Genomic DNA, 24,296 nt, shown 5'->3' on the forward strand with positions numbered 1-24,296 from the left:
TTTCTTTAAAGCTGTTTAATGATATCCTACATTCTAGCAGCTTGCTAGAATTCTCCAAGTGTGGCTACTTATATAGTTGAAACAGCAACAATGGTTCAGGAAGAGGAAGATAACAGCAGGCTTATGGGAAACCCCAGGGTCCCTTATGCTGATGGTAAGAGGATGTTACATTCCTTGGGTCCCAATATAGGTTAAGTCCTGTGGTGTTGTTCTCTTTCTTCTTTTCAGAGGTCTCATCACACTCAGGGTTCGGACACAGGTCAGTTGGACTCTTGTCTCTCACGCCAACGTGCTAAAAGGCTGGTGGGGAAAAAGGGAGGATATCATCCTTCGTTCATTCATCCCTCTGTGTGACAGGCTATATCAGTTCAATGGCAGAGGAAAAACATGAGAGAGCTTCCAAATTAGTCTATGTATCAGAGCCTGTCTAAGTGTTTGGAATGTGTATACCATGCACATCTCTGCATTTACTCTCATTTATCTCCACATTTACACTCTCACAGTGATAACATTCTGCAGTGGACAGTGAGAAAGTTTTCCATTAGATAGGTATGCATCCTTTGAAAAGTACATCCAAAGGATTCTGACCTCAAAGATCTATGTGATGTTCTTCCTTCCCCTCTAGGAAGTTAGCACTGTAACTTCTCTGTGACATGGCAAATCTATTTTCTCCAAAAAACAGAATATCCAGCTTTTCTTTCTTTATTACAGTACGGTACACAGTTAGATTTGTTTAGCTCTCCAATGGAAAACATGGACAACTATCCAGATCATCTGCCCCTTCTCTCACTACTATGACCATTTAGGGCTTTCTTCACTTAATGAAGAATTATTTATTATACTCATTCTTCACTTTTTATGAAATGTCTCAAAGTGACTTAAAACAAAGAACACCCCAAAACAACGTATATAAAAACATTCATCCATCAACAATAATAAAAAGGACAAGCGCACAAAAAAGCCATAACTCATACCACATTACTGTATGATCTAAATTCAGAGCCAAAAGCCTGAGCATACAGCTAGAGAGGAAAGCTTAGATTAAAATCTTATAAAGAACACACACACACTCATAGATTTCACCAACTAAGTGATTCATATTACCAATTGTTGTATTAATGCTTTCATTCAGGCTTATGAAATGCAACTGTATGAAAACACTAGGGAAATATCAGTTTTAATGGTGGTTCTCAGTCCGGAACTATCTCATGGGGGGCTACTGCAAGCAACTGGACTTTAAATCAATCCCAGGGAAAACACAACAAGTGGCCAGACTCCCTTGCACTTTGGAGAAAGAAGTTGGCAGTGCCTTCACCCCAACCTAGCAAGGGGAGCACAGGCTTCCCTCACAGGTCACCCTGCTGACAGACGATTGTTTTAAAAAGAGGGAAAGCAGACACAGAGACTGCAAAGTGTTAATAGCTGCAGGATTTATTCTGAGCCCTGAGATGAGTGTCTGTGAGGGAAGTCAGAAAGGAATGCAGAGTCTCTTCCAAGCCAAGTTCTCGGTGGAGCATAGAATTGCAGCAGCAGAGGGGATAAGGCACTTGGACACCATCCAGTTACTATAAGTAGAAAACAATGTCAAGAGCAGGAGCTCATTAGATCTCTAGAGTTTCATGAGCTCAGCAACTTTTCCTGTGGCATGAGCTAAGAGTTCCTATCTCTGAAATTTAGCCAACAGGTCTAAAACTTGAGGCTTAAGTGATGACAGCCTTCCCGATTCCTCATGGGTCAGACACACAGATATAAGTTCACTTCACTGATGCTGTCTTTCTCCCCTTCCTTGCAGGTATTTTACAAATGTGGAGTAAAACCAGGAGGCTTGGTGAGGCAACTGCCTCAAGCGGCTGTCTGGGGGACAGTTGGGAGGGGCTTATTATTACTATTATTAAGGGAAGCGGGTGGCGCTGTGGCTTAAACCACTAAGCCTCTTGGGCTTGCCAATCAGAAAGTTGGCGGCTTGAATCTGCATGACGGAGTGAGCTCCTGTTGCTCTGTCCAAGCTCCTGCTAATGTAGCAGTTCAAAAGCACACCAGTGTAAGTAGATAAATAGGTACCACTGTAGTGGGAAGGTAAACAGCATTTCTGTGCACTCTGGTTTCTGTCATGGTGTCCCTTTGTGCCAGAAGCGGTTCAGTCATGCTGGCCACATGACCCGGAAAGCTGTCTGTGGACAAACACGGCTCCCTTGGCCTGAAAAGCGAGATGAGCACTGCATCCCATAGTTGCCTTTGACTGGACTTAATCGTCCAGGGCTCCTTTACCTTAACTATTACTATTGCTATTACTATTTTATACTGCCCTTCATCTGTAGAGCTCATGGCAGTTCACAACATAAAATACAATATAACAACAGAAATTATCCATGATTTAGAGGAGACCTATACAGGGGCGTAGCAAGGGGTGTGTGGTAGGTGCAGCCCGCCCCGGGTGTCCCTACTGAGGGGTGTGTGTGACAAAATGGTGGGCAGGACTCACTGCGGGGCCTGCAGTGCACCCGAGGCACGTGTCTCTCTTGGGTGTGTTGCGGTGGCTTGAGCGCCCACAGGCTCTGCGTTGCTCAGAATTTTACATCATTGCTACAGCTCCCCCTGTTGGGTTGTAAATTGCAATTCCCGTCTGCTAGTGGTGTCTGTTTTCTGCCCTTAATCAGGGAGCTCCATTTTCATGGCAAATTGACTATCTTAAGGATCCCACCATGAGCAGAGGGTGCGATGTCGTTTACCATCATTCAATTCACATAAGAGGCTGCCACATGCAGAAGAAAAGGTATCCCTCAACACCGAGCCTATATTTGGAACAAGGAGTGTGTGTGTGTGTGTGTGTGTGTGTGTATAAGAACCTTGCAAGGAAGCGATCGTACACATAATTTTAAAATAAAAGTGCATTGCAGCAGATTGCCATGGAGTTATGCGGCTCCTCAATTTGAAAAACATTTCTTTGGTTCTTACCCTGTACATTTGCAGTCTAATAATAAAACAACTGAACAGACACGTGCCAGGGGCACAGCTCATTTGACTCCTCCAGTACATGCCACCAGAAAACACTATACTATGCTCACCCCACAGAAACAGCCCACTGTTGAATGTTCCAAGACAGATATGTCAGCAGAAATGTTTAGGATGTTGGAGGTTAGCCTATTCCTTGATAATGGGAGAAAGAAGATATCCTATATTAATTTTGCAGTATTAAGTTGTGATCACTTGTGGCAGTTGCTCTATTGGGAAATTCGTTTGGTGCTTCAGTTTAGAGTGCAATATTTGCAAGCTATTAAAATATTCGTACAAGAATATAAATTACATTAAGATGGCAGAAAATAGCACACACGTCCCTCTGCCCTTACAGTTTGTGTTTCATAAATCTACATTTGGGCAGAGACCTTGCATGAATTGCTTCTTTTCCCACCACACGATTATCTCCAGAAATATCTCTGCAGTACATGGAATCTAATTACAGTTTTTGGCTGGCTTTACCCCCCCAAATACATATAATTAAATGTTAAATCTACGCGCAGGCCTGCATGAGCAGAAATCTTTATCAACAAAAAGCTCTGTTTCATCTGCATCTTTGTATATAACTGGTCTTGGAAAACTTCTTCACATAGAATTTACTTTTTTTTGCTTCTTTACACAGCTTGCGTCTATTTCCAAAGAGATTTACAAACCTGCCTTTATGAAATCGAAGACTAACTGACTGCAAGAATGGCACTCGCTTCCCAAAGTCAATGCATAATTTATGGAGCAGGAGTTGGAGGATTATACCTGTTGCATTATTGTTGCCTTTTCCCCATTCTTCACCTCTACATACTCAACTAATTTGCCAAAATTCTAAACTGCTAACGCTGGATCTAAAAACATTAGCGGAAGGAAGGAGGGTGGGGACGTCACCATTGTTACTATTTAGCCCCCGTGACAGAGGCTGAAACCACATACGATGTGAACTGCATTCTTTTGATTAAAAATAAAATAAAAGGTGGCATTGGGAGGCTGAAATTGGGAGAGGAATGGTGGGGAGGAAGATGCTCCATTCTTTCCCCACTATCTGTTTTCCCCACGTTGAAATTGTCTTCCAGTTTCCCTCCTGTTGAGAATGTTCGCTCTGAGATCTTAGGTTGTAATGCCCTTTGTTGTGAATACTATGGATGGATTTTATTTGCTCTAGGTCTCTAAGGCTGTTATGGTAGTAAATGAGCTTTCCCTTGGCTTTTCCACTGTATGCCTCACTCCAATAACTTTTATGGTACAGTAGTACCTTGGTTCTCAAATGCCTTGGTTCTCAAATGCCTTGATTCCCAAACACCAAAAACCTGAAAGTAGGTGTTCCAATTTTTGAACGTTTTTTGGAAGCTGAACATCCAATGCGGCTGTTGGCTATGGTTTCTGGGGCGCCTGCACCAATCAGAAGCTGCACCTTGGTTTTTGAACATTTCGGAAGTCAAATGGACTTCTGGAATAGATTAAGTCTGGTGCTTTTGTTTTTGCTATTTATTTTGCATTTTTGTTTTTGAGGCTTTTTCGGTTAATTTGTTTTTGTGACTGTGTGGAACCCTGTTCAGCTACTGATTGTGTGACTGTGGAAATGGATAAAAGCTTCCCATCCAAACAATGACTATCATCAGTGCAGGTAAGAAAATAATAATAATTTTAATTTTTATCATCTACAATACTGTCTTATTTACAGTACATTGATTATTGCTTTCATTTTATGGATCAATGGTCTCGTTAGACAGTAAAATACACGTTAAATTGCTGTTTTAGGGGTTGTTTTTAAAAGTCTGGAACGGATTAATCCATTTTGCATTACTTTCTATGGGAGAGCGTGCCTTGGTTTTGGTATGCTTTGGAACGGACTTCCGGAACGGATTAAGTTTGAGAACCAAGGTACCACTGTATTTGCATAAAATGAATTTCCCCCTCAGTGTCTAGGTATCTTAAAGGTATGCATTTGTATTGTTGCAGTACATATCATTCTTGAATCGGTGCATAGTTTAATAACAACAACAACAAAACAACAACAACAACAATATGCAGTCTGCAAGTTCTAGGTGTAAATGTGGCAAACTCTAGAAACTTGGGCTGTGCACACCCTATAAAGCACATTTGCAACAGAGTCTTTCCCTCAAGGAATTCTGGGACCTGTAGTCCACCTCTCACAGAGTAAAAATTATAAGCGAACTGTAACAAACTACAGTGCCTAGAATTCTTTGAGAGGGAAAACGTGTGTCGAATGTGCATTAGGGATTTAGAGAGCATATCTAGCCTAGTTTGCCCAGTAGGGGAATAGATTCAATTGGAGCAGGTGAGACATTATTATTATACAGAAGCCCCTAAAGCGTCAATGAGATTGTTCTGAGAAGCAAGTGTGCAGATAATCTCCTGACACATTTCTGTGGCCTAACCACAGAACTTCCCTTACTCCCTTTAACAGGACTGCAATTACCTCCAAGAATGTGTTGTCGGCTGAACTGTGGTCAGAAGCTGTATGAGAGCCAGAAAGGCAAAAAAAGCAAAACAAAGGTTGACTCATCTTCTGTAGCTAAATTAGTCTGCCTTGCAGCTGGCAAGAAGCCTTGCGTCAAAGTGATCAGAGCTGCGCAGATCGAGAAACAGAATCCATAGCAATCTGTGCAAAAAAAGTTTGCCTTGCTTTGGCGTACGTGAAGAACAAACTATCACAGAATTACATATGCTGAAGTTAAGAAGAGCCACCTGACCACTGCCACACTAAAAAGACCATCGTCTGCTATGAAAGTTGCTAATACATGAAGGAATGCTGAGGAGAAATTGACAGTACAATCCAAAATTCTTACCTCAAAGTTAGGCACAATGGGATTAATCATTTACTTCTGAGCAAACAAGCATTGGATTTTGATTAATGACCAATACACAGTTCTTAAAACAGTATATCATACTGAGATTGGGGTTGGACTAAATGGGTTTTTGTGGTCCCTCCCTACCCAAAAATATTGGGACTCTGGTTGTAAAAAGAGACCAGAGTTACAAAATTTATTTTGGGGGCGGGGGGCAGGGAGGGACCACACACACACACACACACACACACACACAGAGAGAGAGAGAGGTTTTTAAAAGAGACAAAGCAGTTTATGTTGCCAGGTGTCCTTCTGCTGGGGAAATGGGCCCTTGCAGTAAGTAAAGAGATGGCGAAGCACAGGTGACGTGTTGCTGCACATAGCTAGTAGTTGGATATCCTTTTGGAAGGGTGTATTTCTTTTCCCTCCCTTTCCTGGAGACAACATCATCAAGGTTCTCTATGTGGAAGAGAATAAAGACCGGCAGTCCTGGATATGGAGTCTAAAAAATAGGCACAGAGGCTTGCTTTCTGTCAGAAATCTTTGATGACTACCCCAGAAAACTAATGCAGGAGCAGAACATGTTGGAGCAGAACATCCTGAACCTTCCATTTTATGCTCAGCCTGTATAGGTGTTGTGTAAAGCTTGTCTTACAGAAATGGTATCAGTCTCTTATGTACAGTCGTACCTTGGATCCCAAACACCTTGGTACTTGGACGTTTTGGCTCCCGAACGCCGCAAACCAGGAAGTGAGTGTTCTGGTTTGAGATCGTTCTTCGGAAGCCAAATGTCCGACAGGGCTTCCGATTGGCTGCGCTGCAGGAGCTTCCTGCAGCCAATCAGAAGCCGCGCTTGGGTTTCTGAATGTTTCGGAAGTCAAACGGACCTCCAGAACGGATTCCATTCGACTTCCAAAGTACGACTGTACTTTGTTTCAAGTAGGCAGAGAAAGGCAGAGGCTGGGTCTCCTGAAACCTTAGAGACTGGGGTGTGAACAACAATATCAAGAAACACTAAGGGGTTGCAATAAAACAACAACCCACATTTTAGTCAAAAAGATACAAATTCATATGGGAATTATTTCCAAGTAAACATGTAGGAGATGGTGCTATAAGGCTATAATGCCAAACCCACTTACGAGGTAGTAAGGCCAGTTGAACACAGTGCTGTTTCCACACATGGGATTGTACTGTCCATGTGCATTACAGCCAACACAGGCTTTATGTTCACCACGTGCACTAACTTAAGCAAGCGCTAATTTAAACTTGGTGTATAAAATTGCCCTACTCCCCCCCCCCAGTGTTGCAGAATCTAAATTAAGCAACTGCCTCCTCACTGGAGGAGCTGTCACTTGTTTTAATGCCTTTAACAGCAGCTTGATTTGATGTTAGCAGGCGATGATGTGCATCTCTCTGTAGTAAAAGGCTTGATTGGCTGATTTCTCCAGACCACGCACCTGTTAGAGGCCTAGAAAGGCATTTAAAATGGTTGGGCCTTCTTCTTTTTCTGGTTAGTTAACAAAACTTTTCTCTGTCATCAGCAGTGTATATGGAACCTGCTAGTGTTAGCTTGGTGTCTAAATACTTAGGAGAGATACGGTGTGTTATAATCAGTGCTTAATTTACAGGAATGAATTATATCAACAATGCAGGCTGTTATGGTAGTAGGGAACAAACCTGTCTGCAGTTCCTTCTCGGTGCTTTCCCCCTGCAGTCTGCTTCTTTGCAGGTACAGTGGTACCTCAGGTTACCGGTACATACGCTTCAGGTTACATACGCTTCAGGTTACAGACTCCAGTAACCCAGGAATAGCAGCGGCAGCAGGAGGTCTCATTAGCTAAAGTGGTGCTTCAGGTTAAGAACAGTTTCAGCTTAAGAAGGGACCTCCAGAACGAATTACGTTATTAACCCGAAGTAGCACTGTATTGGAAATGGGAAAACGACTGTTTCCATGGGAGAAGAATGAGAAAATGAATTTAAGTGGGGAAAGCAATAGGGGGAGGTATGAAATGACAGAATGCGATTCATTGTAACTAGATTAAAAAAACCCAGTGTTGTTGGGAAACTATGTATACTGAGCCCCTCAGCTAAACAGGTTAAAACCTTACCAACCCTGTTTGATCAGAGATGACAGTGGGACAAATAAAATATGGATGCAGAAGAAGATACTCCTCTTTCAGACAACTTCCAGCTCTCAGAAATTATTGTGTGACTTCAGCCTAAGTACCACATTATGCCGTGACTACTATCAGATGTTGCTGAGCTGGTGCTTCCTCTTCTGTGCCTTGGCTTTCTGTGTCTTCTGAATATTTAGACTGTGAGGTCCTGGGAATGGGGATCTTTCCATGCTGTATCTCATAAAACAGCCTTGCAGCCAACTGCTCAAAGCCCTTGGAATACAACTGAATATAAGTCAGAAAGAAGCAAAAAAATATATATGAAGTACCACTGAAGAAAAACAACAAAATTCTGTTGACACACTTCCACAGAGGATATAGCAGTCCAAAAGCATCTAGGTCACAGGTGTGGATGCGCAGATGAATTTATTTGCATGAGCTGCGTGAATGTGGTGTGGCTGTGAAAGCACGTTGCATGCAGCTTTGCTCCCTGGCATCACCTTTGGTTTGGATCCTGCCCCTTGCTAGCATGTAACACCCCACCTGACCCACAAAGATTGCCCAAAAGCGGTTGCGTCTCTCTTGCTAAAACAAGTTTTCCTACCCTGCTTTATTATAATATTTTAAAGGACACTTTCATCATCTTTATTAAATTACCTTCATTTTAATAAGTACATCCACAGTAAGTAGGAACCCCACCCCAAAAGAAACTCAGTACTTAGCATTCCTCAAGACAAAGTTTCTGTGGAATTTTGTTAATTCTTTTAATCCTTACAGCAACCGTGGAGGCTACCAAGATGCAAACAGCAGCTGGAATTTTGCTGGAACCGTGTAGGTCTGCATCTACAGCTCAGAGGTCTTTTGATAAGTCTAGACACTGCCTTTCATTCCTCCCCCTCCCCAGAAACTTGAATGCAAAGAGAGTCAAATGGTGGGTGTCTCCCCATTGCCTGAATTAAGCACACTAGCTGTCTGTTGGAGGCTTCTATATCTGCAAGTAAGATTTAACCTCTCTGAAGTTCTTGTTATTCTTTATAGCCCAGTAATTTCTGCTAAGACCCCTTCCTTTGCCTCTTTCTTATCTCCGGTGCTCTCTGGAATTATTTACTTTGGCAGGGTTTCCTCCCTGGATGGAATCGGGCTGCCAGGCATGAATAATATTTTTTTTAAAAAAATATTATGAACAGAGACTTTCAGCTCTTGTGCTTTGCCATTTTTCTGTGAGCTACTACAGATACTATTTCGGGGGGCACAGAAACACAGCAGCCCTGAATTTCAAAACACCTCCTGCATTTAGCACTGGCAGATCTGTACTTTAAACATGCCTGCATCATAAAAAAAAAATAACCCTCACCCACTCCAGTTATCACTTTACAAGCGCCATGCGCAAAAATAAGTCAGGTTCAAACTGAGGTCAGCTGTCTACAGTTGCAGAGCTGGCAGCCCCTTATTTAAACCCCAGGGCTTACCACATGCCACAAAAAGAGGATATTCATATAGGGATGGCCAGGTATGCAACCATATGCACGCAATGTGTAATTTTATGCTATTCAATTCTTTCTTTATATTCATATAAACCGAGAATTTTATCATGATGCTTTTGACATTCTTGGGGTGCTCTGTGGAAACTGAAGAGCTGTTGAGGTAGTGGTAGACCTTAACTGGTCATGGAGTCCCTGGAGAATAAGTGAACTTGCATATATCCAGACCCAAACCTGTCTTCAATACATATTCATGGGAGAACCTGAGGACTTGAATCCTGGGCAAAGTCTGGGAAAGCTTTCCCCTCCCCTCAGTATCTCATGGAGGTCAGTGAATCTCTGAACAAGAAGCCATATATTTGATACGATGGATGATCTGTATAAACTGTGCACACTCCCACCTCAAATTTATTTTGTACCCAGCTTTTAAACAAGAAGAAAAGCCACCCTATAACCTGTCAAATGCTTTCTTTACAAGCGAGAGAGCAGTGTGGTTTCAACAGGGGAAGGGACTGCAGGCCTCTTGCCTGTGACAGCCAACAGACCTGGAGATGGCTTTGCCTGTGGGAGAAGCAGCTGTGTGTGGAAACAACCTGAGTGACAACAGATTAAGAGTTTGCCACCAACACAGTGGAGGCGAGAAGGGACTGAGGCACGTCACGATGGGGTGTGGGGCAAAGCCCACAGAACAAAGGAATAAATCTGGCCACACTTGTTCAAGCAAGCGAGCGGCAACCTTGCTCAGTAGAGAAGGAGCCACCTCTCGCCAATTGAATGATGAAATGCTCTTGTAGGAAGAGCATGGATAACTCGCTTTTTGTCAGGCTGTTTCTTTAGGCATGGGAGGGAGTAATTACATCTTATTTTGAAGGAAGCAATTATCTCAGAGCCTATAAGAGAGTAAATGAAGGCTCAGCATCATTTCCAAGTAGGAGCCTGAACCTAGAATGCATTTGCCTAAAACATCTACATGGCTCTGTAGCTATGACATATCTGTCTGTCTGTCTGTCTGTCTGTCTGTCGGTCTGTCTATCTATCTATCTATCTATCTATCATCTATCTATCTATCTATCTATCTATCTATCTATCTATATCTATCTATCATCTATCTATCTATATCTATCTATCATCTATGCCAGGCTTTTTAGGTACTCGACAATCCTTGTGGGATGACATAAACAGATAAAGGACTCCTGATGGGCCACTATATATGGCTGTAGAACTTTTTGTATGGAATACTCACTGTTGCTATAGCTCCTCTGAGGTAAAAATGGTGTGTTCCCACTGGGCCTAACATTTTGTCAAGAAGTCTTTCTGGAGGCATACTTGTCATATGCTTGTACTTATAAATATTTGCAACACACTTAGTTTTTAATCCCCAAGGAGTGCATTTTTCAGTTTCCTCTTTCATGAAAAGCATAAATCGCAAGCTATTTCACCAACACAAATGAGTCCCTAAAATGGATGTGGGGAAAATGATCTATTTATACTGCACATCACAAATCTATGCTACAGAGAACACAGGATCTTTAAATATTTTCTTGTTTATCACATGGAATACGTTTGGAGGGTAGACCAATATGCTACAGAGTTAAGCTACCACCCCAAAACTACACATGTCTGTGGATGCTTCCAGTCTGTTTAGCTTAGCATTTTCTACCCTGACTGCGAGTCAGCTCTACAGAGTTTCAGACAAAAAGTCTTTGCTAGCCTTACATGTAGATGCCGAGGATTGATACTGGGATATTTTGAATGCAAAGCAGATTCTCTATCACAGAGCTATGGCCCTTCCTCTAGGTCACGGGGGAGATCTTGTTCAATGAACTCACTTGCCCAAAGGATCAGACTTTTTGCTATAAGGGAACTGATAGACCTTAACTGGAAAGTGAAGGATAACACTGCAAACCAATCAGGATGAATATGCAATAAACACGTTATCTGGAAGCGCCCTACGATTTATTTATTTTTAAAGTCTTAATTATGTTTATGCCTATGTCAGGTGTCTAAATTCTGATGGCAGGCCGAGATTCATTGCCTGTGTGGTACATGAGCAGTTTTTTTAAGTTCAAGGCTGTGTAATAGAAAATGATCAAGCGCAACCAGCTCTCTCCACGGCACATATTTCCGAGTTCATTGTCCTACTGGGACAGCAGCCAAACTACATGGAAAGTTATGCACGTGCAATGTCTTCCGAGAGGCCCAGTTGGGGAGCGCAAATAATTGTTTTGCAGCACGTGAATCATTAGCTTATTTTCTTCAGGGTGTTGAAGTTTGCACGCAGCTAACATCAAAAAGAAGTCTATTTGTGCTTGTCCTAATCCACACATACAGAAGCATTTGTTACAGACTGCATCGGTAGTTGCCTTCGGATATTGACTTTTAGGAAAGTTGAATTCTGACTTGTGCAGTATCACAAAAATTCCTTTCCCCATTTTTTGGCTTTCAGCTAAAGAAACACACCACAATTCATTTCATGTATCTTCTGCCTGATTCAGCAATCTCAGTGCACAAATGGGTTAACACGGAGTTCTGTTCAGAATGATGTGTGCATTAGGGTTACCACAGGGTTACTTCTTTCTTTTTGGCCCAAAGTTGTTAATATTTTTTTTTTCAAAATCTCCAAAAAGTCAACATTTTCAACATGAGTTGCTATATGCCTGGGTTTCCCCTGACATTTTTACCAAGCTTAGCAAATTCCGCCCAGCCACAATTTCTGATAGATGAATCCCAGATATGTCCAGGAAATTCTGGATGTATGGCAGCCCTATGTGTATGAACCTGCCATAGTCTGACTCAGATTAGGATAATGATCCACATAGCCGAGGCAATGCTGGGTTTTCTGATCCAAAGCTTCTGACGGAAGTCTTTCCCATTCCAGTCCTGTCCCTTGTATCTGAGTTACTTTTAACCGATGGTGCTAAGGACTCAACCTGGGATCTCTTGCCCCCGAGGTATGCACGTTATCACTGCGCTATGCATGCAGAACTGTAAGCACAATCCTTTTATGGATCCCTTGGCAATGGCCTGCTCTGGGCATGTAGCCATTTTAGTGTACCTCTGAGTTCTGCATTATCTACTTCTTATTATGATCAAAGTCTTCATCGACCTGGACAAGTCAAACAGATACTTCCATACATAAGCAGAGTCGGTGCGAAAAGAGGCCTGTTGTACGCAAGTTGCTAATCACATCATGATGCTCATCCACAGAACAATGGGACATAGAAAACTGATGTTTGAGGCAGGCAACTGTGTCCTTTTAGTTGACTACTGCTTACTATGACTGGAAGGGTTTCAGAGAGGGGTCCTTCTCAGCCCTACCTTGGGCAGCTGAAGATTGAACTTGGGCTTTCTGCATGCAAAGCAGGTGCTGAACTGAATGGCTGGACTTCTTGATCTTGTGACAAACCCCAGCATTTTGATGCAGCTCAACAGTGCAACACACGCAGGAAATAATTTTCACAAACACTCACCCATGTCTACACAGGCCACACAGGCAGAAACTACCCCTTCCACAGTCTTTCAGGAGCAAAATAGTACATGTTGATCGCAAACCCCTTCTTTCTTCTTCTTCTTATTACTATTACTATTATTATTATTATTATTATTATTATTATTATTATTATTATTGAAGTGATCATTATTAATGTTAACGTCTGCACTGGCAGTGGCAGTTCCAAACAAAGTTCAGTCCCAACATGGCTGCCAACTGTCCTTTGCAAAAATAAAAAATGCCATTGCAGATGTAATGCTGATTATGGTTAACCCCCAAAGTAACGGAAGAAAGAAATTCAAGCATAATTGGAGAGTAGAGCTGAGGGGGAAAACCAAAGAGAAACCTGTCCGCCGCTCACACTTTCCTTTCAATAATTAAGAGATCAGGTACTATTAATTATTCCTGTCTTAGTTAATTTAAGATTACTAATGAGCTTGTTGATAATAGAACTATGAAAAGAAGTTTAATACAGTAGAGCAGAAATCAGGCTAGTTGGACTATTTTACTAGAGGCAAATACTCCACCCCTCACAAAGTATTGCAAATCAAAGGGATGGGAGTGTTCAGTTGTTTGCTTACATTCACAGCACTAAAAATATAGATATTTCCTTGCTTTTCATAGGGAAACTCAAAAGTCCCTTGAAGGTGAGTTAAAGTTTAACAATTTGTTTTTTACCAGAAGGCTGCAATCTCAGAAGCAATGTCCAGAGTAAAGAAGGAGTTAGCTGGATAGCTCCCCTGATTTGTGAATGGTTAGTCAGTGACCTTCAAAAAATTGCCAATATAAATGGTCTTGCCTGATAAAAGCTGGCTTTGATCTTGATTAAATAGCTTCCTGGATCTGTTTCACAAAACCGTGGCCTTGTGCAGCATTCACTGGGATAACTAACACGAGCAAATGAAAACTTAACAAAAATAGCTTTAAAATGGCATGTTGATCCTGGTCAAGGATGAAGGGCTCAGGAATTAAATAGTATGTCAGATGGGTGGCATATAAATAATAGATTATTATTATGCTTGTATCTTCTGTATTATTATTATTATTGTGTGTGTGTGTGTGTGTGCACGCGCCTATGTAAATATTGGTCATTAATGCATTTGTTCAGATATTGCTTCCCTTTTTCTCTGCTGGGTGATCAGCTCTCAGCTTGATTTGGAATTGGGCTTCCCAGAAAACATTGTTAGGATGAGTTCCCAGTTGGGACAACTAGTGGTGCTTCTGATGGTGTCACTGGACAAAGGTATCCAACATCTTGCCCTTCAAATCTTGTTGAACTACAGTCCCTGTTAGTCCCAGTGGTCAGGGATGATGAGAGTTGTTGTCAAACATCAGAGGGTACCCTTTTTGCAGGACTTGTGGCATTGGGAGGGAGGAGGTGTTGTATGGAGACCCCCAGAGAGTTCTTGCCATTGCATTTGCCCTGTCCTGCCCTGCCTGGTAGGTTTTGGAGAAGGGGAGGGTTGGTGGGCAGGAGAGCTGGCAGGCTAGCAGAGCTGAACCCCAATACAAGCTGAGTCTGAATTCGAAAGGGTTGGCATCCATCTTGTGTTAGGGTAAAGCTTTGCAAACTGGGGGAGTTTATATTCTGAACTCCCTTAATTCTGATTTTGTTCCCATCACTAGCTGTGTTTACATGCCCATTTATATGAACAAATGGAACATCCTGGAGGAAAGATGGGCTAAGACAGTTTGGTGCCTGAGGTTGTTTTTTTAATTAAAAACCCCCAGTTAATATCACATCTTCCCCTTGCCTGTGGTACTAAAACTATAATGATAAGCTAAATACCTGTTAGTTTACTGCCTCTTTAATGTGACCCAGATCTAATCAGGTCTTATTTCTGTAATTTATACATCAGAGGTTCAGCGATAGCTACTTCCAGATAAGTCTCAGGTTCAAATTACATGTGACATGCATTTATTGCCCGTGATTTGTTTCTGTGTTATTTGTATTACCAGCCTGGGCAGACTGTACCAGAGCAGAGGAAGAGTGAAGAGAGATCCCTTCTTATTTCTTGCCCTTTGGGACATTTTTCCAGCTCACAGCCAAGCTTCTTCCCTAACCCTAACCCTACATAAGTGAAAAAGAAGTCTGCAGATTTTGAGCTAACCCCACCAAGCACTTAGCTTATGTTAGAAACCAGCCTTTAAGTGTTGCAGTTCCTATCCCTTGGAATCAATTACCAGCCAATATCAGGCAGGCACCTAGTGTCTTGATGTTTAGGCATCAACCGGAGAAATTTGTTTAAGAAGGCTTTTCCTGAGGTGTGACCCAGTCGTTTATGGAATACTTGCAGAAATTGTTTTGTTGTTTTTATTGGTTTTAGAGTTGTATTATTGGTTGTTTTTTAGAACCTGCATTTTATTCTGTTTTTAATTTGTACACCACTTCCAAGGCGTTATGTTATGAAGTGATCTGTAGATTGGTTGGAATTAAATAACCTGGAAGGGAAAGTGTTAAGGACTCTCTTCCAGGTCACCCTTTCTTTGATCAAACTTGCAGCCTGTTAGGGCTGCTTTGGGTTTTGTTTTGTTTTTAAATATGAAGTCTTGAGAGTAACCTACCAATTTGCCTAGGTTCTGTAAATTATTAGAAGCATTTAATCAAATCAGATAACATCAAATCTGTGTATCATATATAAATATAAAATACTACATTCCTTGGAGTTTTACCCATAGAGACAAACCAATGTTCTAGTGACAGTCTTCTACAGAAATTTCCAGTACAATCATACTGTGCATGTCCTGTAGAAACCTTCCCAGTTTCTGTGGCATATCACAGGGTATTGCAGTGTGTATTTTCTTCTTGTTCATTGCCAGCAGACAGAAAACACTGAGCAAACTTGCGTCATTGGCTATGTACACACTCCAGTTTACTCCCGCTGGTTTGGGAAGCGACTCCTGATATGTTTAAATCCGATACCACTGTAGGGCGCATCACTTGATTTTTCTGAGTTAAGTCACACATAAACAATTTGACACATTTCTTTTTCACCTTAGCAATGGAGTTAGAGGCAGGGGGTAGAAAGATATTTGTGCTTCTACCACACAGGTTGATTAGCAGCACCTGGGCAGAAATGAGAAGAAGTAGAATTCACAACAGTTCTTTTGCGCTTGGCATGGAGAGAATTACGTAACAGCATAAACTCCCTCCCTTCCAATGCCATGGACTGGATGCAGAGGAATGGTGGGGGGAACTACCAAGGGAAGAAGGCTCAGAGCCTGGGGAATGGCAGTGGGACGATGATGAGTTGGTCAGAGGGAGAAGGAGAAGATTGGGGGCAGGAGGTGTCAGAAGCTGAAGAGGTAAGGGTTTAGTGAGCTTGGAGAGTCTGTGGCAGAGAACAGTCTAGAATCAGAGGCAGAAGCTGAACAGGCGAGGGGGAAGTCAGACTGGCGAAGAGTCATGGGTGTCTTCCCCCTCCTGCTTTGACAAGCTCTTCTCGCTCCTGGTCTCCCAGAACCAGAAGAGGCATGAAAAGGGTAGAGGAAAGGTTGGCTTCAGGCAGGCACAGTCTCCGATTGCTTGGAAAAAGCTCTGGAAAGCAGGGGACTTAGATGGTTGTGAGCAGTGCTTTTTTCGGGGGGGGGGTTACGCAGGGGTACACATACCCCTAAATATTTTGTGAATCTTTGAACTTTGGCCCATATATTGTATTTATTTTTTTCCAATTTGAACAATAAATTGGTGATTTTCTTGAGTCCAAATGAGAGTACCCCTAAACATTACAGTAGTACCTCAGGTTACAAACTCTTTGGGTTACAAACGCTTCAGGTTACAGACTCCGCTAACCCGGAAGTATTACCTCAGGTTAAGAACTTTACTTCAGGATGAAAACAGAAATTGCGCGGTGGCGGCCCGGCAGCAGCGGGAGGCCCCATTAGCTAAAGTGGTACCTCAGATTAAGAACGGACCTCCGGAACGAATTACGTTCTTAACCAGAGGTACCACTGTATTTTAGGGGGGGGGAAGCACTGATTGTGAGGAGAAAGGGACTTTCAGTTTTGGCAACTGATTCATGGGTTGTGGGGGGAGACCCACTGGAGATGAGCTGCTGTGCTTATTAGGCCTGACATTCTGTCAAGTCCGTGAATATCCTGTTTTTACTAATAAAGAGTGAACACCAGCTTGCAGTAGTGTGATTTTGCCAGTCAAACTGGCAATGAAACCCTAGCTCCTTGATTTGTTATATGAATATTGATATCAATCACACATACCTTGTACAAAATGAGCATTATTCTCATTTTCATATGGAGTCTGATTTTTAACCAAAAAAATAACAATCTCTCTCTCTATCAACTATTGACTTCCAGTATGGCATTTTGAGCATCAGACCCCCATCCTGGAAGCAGAATAATCAATATGCCGTCTGCATCTCTTGCAGAGTCAGCAAAACACTAGTGTCTTGTGCCCAAGTAGTTAGGATGATAGGGTGCAAAGGAAGGTGGGAGTCATGTACCTAATATGGAAGAAGAAGAAGAAGAAGAAGAAGAAGAAGAAGAAGAAGAAGAAGAAGAAGAAGAAGAAGAAGAAGAAGAATTTTAGCAGGATCAGCTGTTCCAGCAGAGTTGAGAAAAACAGCATCTGACAAAGTTCCCTCTTCTATACACAACAGTTAAAAAACAGAAGATCCTTGTCTTTGTATGTGGTCACCTGACTTGGAGACTCACAACTGGAAATACGCCGGGAAACAACACAGGCTTCCAATGTTTTCGTACCAAGGTCCACATCATCATCATGAACGACCTTGAAGCCAGCAGGAATCACCCATGGAAATGACTGCTTCGGAATACTGGTGTTTGTTTTTGTTTCTTTACATATGCCTATACTACATCTACATTGGCTCCCAGTACGTTTCCAAGCACAATTCAAAGTGTTGGTGCTGACCTTAAAAGCCCTAAATGGCCTCGGTCCAGTATACCTGAAGGAATATATATTTATAATATATTATTATATAATATATATTATATATTTATAATAAATATATTTATTATATTATATCATAATATATTTTAATTTATTATTTAATTTATATATTATAATTTATTATAATATGATAAATTAATAATAAAATAATAATAATATTATTATTATTACTAAGAGCACAGATTTCCGAAGTGGCTTAAACAGTCAATCCCTCTTCCCAGGGGACTCTGGGAATTGTAGCTCAGTGAGGGAAATTGGGGGTCTCCTAGCAATTCTCAGCACCTGTAACAAACAACAGTTCCCAGGATTCTTTGGAGTGTATTCAATGTATGGTGCAGATGTAGCCAAAATTATTGTTGTTTTTGTTGTTGTTGTTGTTGCAGTTGCAGTGACCATGTTTGCAATGGGAAGAAGGAGCTTTAATTCCTAATTTCCTGTATTATTATTATTTTCTTGTCAGGGTCTATCGCAAAAACAATAGCAAGAAGGAAGCGGAAATCAAAGTCTCCCCTCCCTCATGGGAACAGGAACTGACACAGAGAGGCAATGCACACAAGCTGTTTATGGGGAATTAAGCTACTCACTGCCATTCTCAGCAAGAAGCAACCAAAACATAAGAAGTTATGAGGAACCTTTTAATTAGCATTGCAGGGGAACTTTACCAAATGAGACTGAGTTCTAAATAAAATTATAGAAGGGTCTTTGGCACAGGGATAGATGTTGAAGAACAAAGCAGTATTTTGTGTGTCCTTTCTCTGCAACAGTTTTGGAACTGGGAGCTAAAAGCTAAAAGTGTGACAACAGTAAGACTGGATCTTATAAGATTAAAATAGTGGTGTTTGGAAACTGTGGGAAAACAATGGTTCACCAGTGCTAATGGGACTGAGTATGCAAGCAACCCTCTTCTGCTACTTCAGTCTTTTCCCCTATTACATTTCCTATAAATCAAATGTAGATGGACAGTTTTCAGGTTGACCCACTTTTTACTACAGCATAAAAGGTGTTGCCAATGGGAAGGAATCCTTCTGAAGACAAGGCCTGGAGTTTCATTAACTAAGTGCATGCCAAGACAAGAGGGCGAAGCTGCCTCCCTTGGGATAGAGCCAAAGCAAATATACTGGAATCTTAAAGATAAAAATGAGTTCGAAGGGGTGGGAGAAGACAGATAAAATCTAGTAAATGAGCCAGGAATTACTGGCACCTGCATATGCTTTTCAAAGGAAGGAAACAGAAAAGTAGGAGTTTATTTCTGCTTCAAGCCATTTTTGCTCAAGCCCAATATGGAGCTTTCTTAGCTCCAAACCACAGATTGAGAATTATCTTAGTCATTGCTTTTACATAAAAAAAATTTAAACAGCCCTGCTCCCCACCATCTTATTTTCCTTTTGGTTGACCCCACTGTCAGGGGAAGGGATAGAATTGTGCCATGCTATATTCTTTTGTGGTACGCGGGTGGCGCTGTGGGTTAAACCACAGAGCCTAGGACTTGTCGATCAGAAGGTCGGTGGTTCGAATCCCTGCGACGGGGTGAGCTCCCATTGCTCAGTCCCTGCTCCTGCCAACCTAGCAGTTCGAAAGCACATCAAAGTGCAAGTAGATAAATAGGTACCTCTCCGGCGGGAAGGTAAACAGCATTTCCATGCGCTGCTCTGGTTCGCCAGAAGCGGCTTAGTCATGCTGGCCACAGGACCCGGAAGCTGTACGCCGGCTCCCTCAGCCAATAAAGCGAGATGAGCGTCACAACCCCAGAGTCAGCCACAACTGGACCTAATGGTCAGGGGTCCCTTTACCTATATTCTTTTGTGCACTTCAATTTAGTGAAACAGTCTTAGCAATGTTAGCATTGGGGGAAGCAATTTTAGCAAGCATTGTAAGCCACTGCCTCAATCAAAAGACGGGACAAAAAACTTGGAAAGATGCCTGTCTTCCTTCCATCCAGGCAGGCAATGCTAACAGCGTCTTCCTGGCCTATCCACAAATGAGGGCACAAAGATGCACATTTGTGTCCTTTTTTGCAGGGTGGGGCGGGCCCAATTGACATGCATAAACTGGAGCCAGAAAATCCTGTTTGCATCTCTGTTTCTTAGTCTCCCTTGACATTCTCTATGTTTCTAACATCTGCCTCTGTGCCAGATCAAACGGTGCTATGGCTGGTGTATGAGGGGCTGCATCTCAGTTTGCTAACCCCACCTAAGAGATTACCAAGCAGGAACTGTGGCTCTCTGCATGCTGAGGACACTGTGCCCTAAACCTCCTGACGATGCTCTGAATGGCTTCCTATGGATCTTAATGGGCACTGGAGACAGATTCATGCCTCAGGGCTCCCCACAGCTAAGCCGCCAAGATACGTGGAGTTCTGAGTCTAATGTCAGTTTTGCAATTGTTTATGCGGTCTTGCTTTTTGCTAATATTTTGATTTATGATTCAGTTGAATTGCATGTTGTGATTTCTGACTGGTAGCCGCTTCGAATTTGTTTGAGGAATAAAGCAAGATCTAACCTTCCCACGCAAATGAATGAATGGTTGAATAAATAAACAACAAGGCCTGTGCTGAATTGTGAGGGTGAAAGCTCAAAGAAGACATTGTGCTTCCCATATTCCCAGGGTGACAGAGATGCAAGTTTGAAATAAAATAAGAGCAAGTGACTTAACCAGGTACTGTAGATGATTTCCACAGTGTCTGTGGGAGGCTTGTACTATACTAAGTGCATGTACATGACAAAAAAGAAGCACGGGGAATAACAGCTTTAAAGTGATTTTCAATTCTGGCATGTTAATGGAATCAGACAGCTGATTATATAGACATACACACATTTCCCATGAGAGACCCTGCCAATGCTTCTAAAACTTTTCCATTACTCTGATTACATCTCATAATTGTGTGTCAAGACCAAATCAATTTGCACTAATAAAGAAGTTTGGTTATAAAACCTCTGTTTCCCCAGGTTTTAAACACTTCCCCACCCTTTCAGAGAGAAGCTCAAAATGGCTTTCCTATGGTGGCTGTCCCACACAACCAAAGAAGCCACTGGTTCCTACTGCCTCGCCCTCTACACTAGCACCTGCCACATGCTCGGACTCCCCCCTGCTGCTACGGTTGCCGCGTTGCAGCTCAAGAGATTTTTCCCTTTAAAAGTAGGAAATTGCAAGAGAAAATGCAGCCACAGCTTCACCTGTTCCGTTCTCCCACAGTCATGTCATTTGCCTCGGCCTGCAGTAGGTGAAGAGTGGCTGGGAATAATGGAGAAGCGGACAAGAGCACTCTTGTGCCAGAATTAAGTCATTTTTTGGTGCAAATGTTGTGCCATTGCTTCTGACTTACGTCTGGACCAGGTGGCAAGTTCAGAGAGCTGTAATTTGCTCCAAGCAATAGCATCTCTCCACCGTTCAACCGCCCCATTCCATGAAATCTAGCTCGTCTGGAAGAGGATCTTACCTAAAGTTTTGTTCCTTCTCATACTCTGCATGTTGGCAGTTGAACAAAGACTCTTTGTGATGTTAGAAGTGCTCTTTGACACCTGGCATGAAACAGTTATGGTTGGAATATGACTGCAGTAGTTACTTAAAAAAAACTTTGGCAGTTAGTCTACAGTTCCCTGGTCTGAACACTGAGCAGGCTCCAATAAGAGCTGCACTGGCCCTGACAGGCTCCCCTCACCCCCAGCTTTGGTGACTGTTATGAACTGGTAGGATGATGGAGAGGAGGAAGAGGATCCCAGCAAGGGGTGTAGCCGGGACTGGGACACACAGGGGCAAGCAGGGGACAGGGAAGGAACTACTCATAGGGTGACAGAGGATGGTGAGAGGGTCATTGCACAGGAACCAGAGCAGCAGGACCCATCACCTGAGCCAGAGGGTCCCCATCTCCACAAACATGATGGGCTTTGAGGCCTCGGAAGCAGTAGGAGGGTAGCTCTAGGAGACAGAGGCAGGCAGGGGCCCACAGCCCAGCTCCCTAGCTCTGGGAGGAGAGGTATGATTCCTCAGCTGGAGTAGGCTTGGAACAGGTGAGGGTCTCATGTCTCATCAAGCCCAGATGCTGCAGTCAGCAGGCAAAGTACAAAAGGGCAGCAGAGCTGAGGTGCCATGTCTGTTCTGTGGGATGTAACATAAGCAGTCCAGTACAACACTTCCTGTTTGCCCAGAGTGGACACGTGGGGTGTGTGTGTGTGTTACTCCATCCAGGAGGACTTCCTGTCACACCTGGTCTGGAGCTTCCTCCCCCTGCATGTGACCAGGTAGATGGGCGTGACCCTGGGAGACCCCATAAAAGAGGCTGGTCACGCAGCCACCTTCTCTTCTTCCTCTTGATGCCATGCTCCCTTGCTACTGATATATTTTGCTGTCTGCTGGCTCTCAGCCACCAAGACATGGGCTCATTCCCATATAGGATGAACTCAAACCCTTTTCTGTAACTCTTAAGTTGAACCTGCCTTTGGGGATCCAACTGTGAACTGAATGTGAGTAAACTTCTTATTACTTTTAAAAGAAGCTTCTAGTGTCTTTACTCTTTTTAGAAGGAGGAACAAAGCCCAATCTGAACAAAGTCAGATTGGATTGCTTGTGTGAAGAGATTCAAACAAATCTACCAACTAGCTTCCTTCTATGTACTGGGGAATGCACTCTGCTCCTGACTCACAAACGTTAGTTAGGAAGGATACTATTAAATCAATATACTCTCTTCTAGTAGCATTCCCACATGTTCAACTGCCATGTTGATGGACCTTGGCTTGGATGCTCTTGGACCTCCATGGGACCGTGCTTTGGGTTTGACTGAACTACATCCTGACTGCTGGACTTCAGAGGTGGCTACTTGGATTGACCCTAGACTGTGTTTCCTGACCTTTGCTTGTGTGGACCCTTGAACTTTGGACTTGGCACACTTGATTTGCTGCCAAGCAGGCCAGGGCTTCAGGAGGACACAATTCTAACAGGTGATCTCACAATATGAAGCTGCCTTCTACTGAGTCAGACTTGTTGGTCAACTAGTACAGTATTGACTGCACTGACTGGTCTGTGGTTCTCCAGGATGTCTGGCGAGGGGGAGTCTTCCCTAGCCTTACCTGAAGGTAGCAGAGGTCCCTTGCATGGGACCATCATCTGTATGTATGCAAGGCAAATGCTCTACCACCACCCATCCCTATCTATGGCCTTTCAAAGTTACAGGAACCTTATTCAGGTCCTTGGTTTGAGTGGAAAGTATGAAATATGGAGTCTGCTAATTACTCTAATCTTTTAAAAAAGCACATTTTGCTATTTGAAAACCTTAGTGAATCTGTGCTGCAGTTTCGGAAACCGGGAGGACTTTCCATGCTTAAGAGTCTAGATCTGGGCTGGAATTATTGCTTGAATTCAAAGACATGGTTGTCGGCAGACAGTAAAGGTCAGACCTTCCAAGTGTCCTTATTTTCCAGGGACGTCCCTGATTTAGAGAAGCCATCCCAGTTTCTGATTTGATCCTGGAATGTCCCACTTTTCTTTAGGATGTCCCTATTTTCACTGGAGAAATGTTGGAGGGTATGGAGTTATCCAACCCCCATCTGAAGGCAATCCTGTGTAGGGAAGTTTTTTAATGTTTTTAATGTTTTATTATGGTTTTATATATCTTGGAAGAGTAGCTGGGGCAACCCAGTAAGATGTGTGGGGTCTAAATAGTAATGGGATGTTGCTATTTTCATTGGAGGGTATTAAAGGTTGATGTTGTGCTCTTGGTAGGGAAAGAAACAATGCAAAACCTTTATTTTTAACAGCACTCATTGTCCTTCTTTGTTATCCAGCAAATGGAAAGGACAAATATTAATAGAACTATTAATCCAAAGCCAGCAAGGCAGCTACTGCTAAACTCAGTCCTGCTTCAGTAATCAACAGGATACATACAGGAATCCCAGCATAGGTCTCATGGGAGAAAGAACACTAATCAAGAACTGGCAATCTCATATATTGGCAGTTGCCATACAATTCTTGTAGAAAATGCTGGATGGGAGCGGTGGAGAGGAGATCATTATTAAATATCAGGCACCATGGAGTCCTCTCAAGAGTCACGGACAGCTGGGGAGAATGTCAGGTTTTTTGGATTCCAAATACGGTACTTTCAGAAATAGATGGCTTGAGTGTGGGTCAATGTGACCCAGGTTACAGCCCGACACTGTCATTGCTGGAGAGAATGAGATTTCATCAGCTTGAAGATAGTAATTGCAGAGCAGGGTCAATGGAAAAATGAAGCAAGGGAAGTTACCGGAAGAGTACAGAGAAATATTTTTCGATGTTGGTGGGAAGGGACTGATTTATTGCCTGCCTGATGGACAACATTTGGAGATAACTGCTTTCTGGTCAGAAGTATTTAAAAAAACACACACAAAACCCCAAACTTAAAGCAACAAGATCACCCCTCCTTTTTGTATAAAATAATCAACCTGACTCATAATCAACCTGTTTTATAGGAAGAGGGGAGAAATAAGCAGAATGACA

The 24,296-nt window shown here is 42.6% G+C and overlaps 2 long non-coding RNA genes across 2 annotated transcripts; one reads left to right on the forward strand and one right to left on the reverse strand.

Moving 5' to 3' along the window:
• On the reverse strand, positions 1 to 5,681 carry LOC309370879. The gene is made up of 2 exons (XR_014168719.1): positions 5,444 to 5,681; positions 1 to 300 (listed from the first exon to the last, which is right to left on the reverse strand). It is a non-coding gene; the product is annotated as an uncharacterized lncRNA (long non-coding RNA).
• A 10,457-nt stretch (positions 5,682 to 16,138) lies between these two features.
• LOC309369468 lies at positions 16,139 to 17,513 on the forward strand. Its single transcript, XR_014168158.1, has 3 exons — positions 16,139 to 16,207; positions 17,216 to 17,357; positions 17,407 to 17,513. It is a non-coding gene; the product is annotated as an uncharacterized lncRNA (long non-coding RNA).
• Positions 17,514 to 24,296: the final 6,783 nt, after the last annotated feature.

Source organism: Podarcis melisellensis (genome assembly GCF_964234715.1).
Source record: "Podarcis melisellensis genome assembly, chromosome: 5".
Classification (NCBI taxonomy): domain Eukaryota; kingdom Metazoa; phylum Chordata; class Lepidosauria; order Squamata; family Lacertidae; genus Podarcis; species Podarcis melisellensis.